Raw genomic sequence first — 3,458 nt, 5'->3', positions numbered from 1 at the left:
TTTTCACCAGACGCCTGAAATGTATGTCGTCCGGGAAAGTCAAACTTCTGAAATAATCCAGTCAAATGCAAAATTAACCTATGACGACTAAAATGTAAGTAGTCTAGGTTCTTTGAAGATTTTTTTGTAACTAAAAAAGTACTCAAGCCAAGATGGCCAAGGGAGCAGAGTTGTCCTGGTGGAGTCAAAAACTGTAGGAGGTGTGGTCAGCGAGACCATTATGCACAGGACTGCACAGCTCATTTGGTTGAAGGACAACAAGATAATCAAATCAAGGGAATTTGCCACCACCTCTTAAGAGGCAAGCTGTGGTACCTCGCGTGTTTGTTACGGCAGGTCAGGATGGCACATAACCAATAGAATACAAAGAGTGTGTGGAGATATCCCTAAGCAGGGTTTCCTTTTTCGTGGAAATGGCAGGAGAGGGCAAACACGAGGAAAACACATGCTTACCAAATAGTTGATCATTTTTTTTTTGCGTTTCTTAACGTTTGACAACTACTATACTATTTCAAGTTCCAGTGTTTTACTCCACTTCCGTCTCGAACTTCAGCTACATTCGCTTCACTTCGTCACCAATATTTTTCTAAAAATGAAGAATTAGTTGTTTCTTTTCATTGGCTTAATCATGCGCCAAGCTGCACGTAAGGTGGGCTTTGTCCGTTTATTATTAACCATGAGCTTTATTTTATCAAGGACATGCGTGGTCTATCCTGTTGCATTATATTTCGTCGATAAATCATAGACGCTGCACAAACAATAACCATGAGCTTTATTTTAGCAAAGATATGCGCGTTTTTATTGTGAAGTAAGAAAGCACTTTACAAAACTGTTTCATTCAAAGACAAATACTTTGTTAATATACATATAACCTAAACGTTTCCACATGAAGTTAGTATATAATTTTGTATGAAAATAGCACATTGCGAAAAATGTAATAATACTAAGACCTCAAGGATTTTCAAGATCATTAACGATAAGATAGCCGCCAACTCAAAAGTAAACTCCGAGGTGAGTTTTCCAACTGCTGTATGTGTATATCTACTGTATAAGATATATTCAACTGCCAGATTTATGCAACACAAATATAGTGAAAATATATCGATGAACCAAATAGTTTTTAAAATTATAATAATACATAAAACATATAAAAAATATGTTTTCTAAATTTTATTTAATAAATAGTGACATGTTAGATAGAAGATAACTTAATATAAATTAACAAATTAAAAAATAATTGTATATGTATTATTTATACTCTATGTGATATGAACAACTAAAAACAGTCAAGTTATTAAGTTAAAACAATTTAATTTACCAGGATTAAAAAAAACTATAACAACTAAAACAAAAAAAAATAGATATTATTTCTTTTTATAGTATTAATAAGTAGGGAATTTGCCAAAACTAACCCACAACTTGATTTTAACCCCAAACATATACTCAAACTTGAATCAAATGCAAAACTAACCTAAAAGCCTTGTGAAATTACAGCTCAGCCCCTTGTGACCAAACAAAAAAAACATAAATCAGCGTCTGAGTCGTCTGAGATGTTGGAAGTCGTCTGGACGACTTCAAAGTAAGTCTTCCGGTGTAGCTGATCTTAAAAATAATTTTTAAATTTTTAAAAAAATATTTTGATAAGCGAAAAATTAAAATCATGTAATTATAAACAGTTTTAAGTGATATATAGACGGCTTACAATTCAGTTGTCCGTCAGACGACTTACATGTAAGTCGTCCAGGATTTAGGAGGTTTGACCAGGATTTACGAAGTCGTCGGGCGGATGACTGAATTGTAAGTCGTCGGGCGGATGACTGAATTGTAAGTCGTCTGGGTATGATTAAATATTGAAGTTTTTTATTCAATTGCAAAACTAACCTATTACGACTTAATTGTAAGTCGTCTAGTGTTAATAAAATATTGATATTTCAATTTTCACCAGACGACTGAAATGTAAGTCGTCCGGGAAAGTCAAACTTCTGAAATAATCCAGTCAAATGCAAAATTAACCTATGACGACTAAAATGTAAGTAGTCTATGTTCTTTGGAGATTTTTTTTGTAACCAAACAAAATCAGACGACTTAACTTTCAGCCGTATCAGAAAACCGATTTCAAAGTCAATTGCAAAAATAACTTCTGCGTTGACCAGACGACTTCCAGGTAAGTCATCTACAGCGAGACGACTTCCCATGTAAGTCATCTGACGAACAGATCTGGAAAAAAACTCGATTTCATACCTTAAATTGGTGAGATAACTTCCTTAGCACACATATGGCTTCTCCAAGCACACAGAATCTCAAACGAAAGTGACCCACCCAGAATTGTTAGCTTCTATGACTCTATGAACCATAAAAAATGTAGAATCAAAATCTTGGGTATTTTTAGCTCATTTTGGAGAGAAAGTGAGAGATATGTTGTGTTTAGTTCACAAGAATGAAAAAAAAGAAGGGTAACTCGATTTTGAGAGCATTAAGAGCTTCAAATTGGTTGTTCATGGTGGTTGGGGTATTGATGACAATGACAATCTGGTAATTACTTGAAGATGATGAGGGTGAGAGAGTAAAAATGTCATTTTCGAAAAGAAAAGAAAAAATTGATGGCATTTTCGTGAATTATATGAACTTGTGTGGTGAATTGGGCAAAACCAATTTTCAAAAAAAAAAGAGGTTAGTTTTGTGTTTGACTTTAAGTTGTAGGTCAATTCTGCAAAAAACCCTAATAAGTAAGTACTTTGGATATACTATTATAATATTATTTTTCACATATACTAAGATAACTAGGTTAAGACCCGCGCAAAAGCGCGGAGTGAGATTATTAAATTGATGAAAGATACATAATTTTATGTGAAATATATTTTATTTTGTAACCTATATTACATAATAAGTTGAAATTTCTTAAAATCTACACTTCCTGAAAAATAAATTATTCGGATTAACTAAATAGACTATACTTAATCTTGACCCACTCTTACGCAGTTTCCAAATAGACTTGGATAATATTTAGTAGTTAAAAGGCCTCCTAATTGTAAAATACATTATGTATGAGTCACTTACATTTTATGATATTGAGTTATAATACAATCTAAACTCTGTAAATTATAATCGAAAAATTAATAACACAATAAATTAAGATAATAATTTTTAAAAATCTATGTAAAATAATAGTTGGTTCATAATACACAAAGTGTATACATATAAATTATTCAAGCTAATATAGGTTTATGCTAACCCGTAAATGAATGTTTTGGGTTAATGCTGGTATAACAATTTAAAAAATATTGATGAGTAGGTCCAGAATTGAAAAGTTAATATACTGTCTTAGTAATATGTTTGCCGATATTATAAAACCTTCTAGTAAATAATAACACCAATGGCATATTATGTAATTTGTCTAGTAATTAAAAGATGTTTTTAATTAAGGGTTGAGAAGACTTACGGTTGCGGAGCTGACATAT

This window comes from Brassica oleracea, chromosome C3, assembly GCF_000695525.1.
Source record: "Brassica oleracea var. oleracea cultivar TO1000 chromosome C3, BOL, whole genome shotgun sequence".
NCBI classification, from domain to species: Eukaryota; Viridiplantae; Streptophyta; class Magnoliopsida; order Brassicales; family Brassicaceae; genus Brassica; species Brassica oleracea.
The sequence above is the reverse complement of the archived record's forward strand: the minus strand, read 5'-3'. Positions refer to the sequence as shown.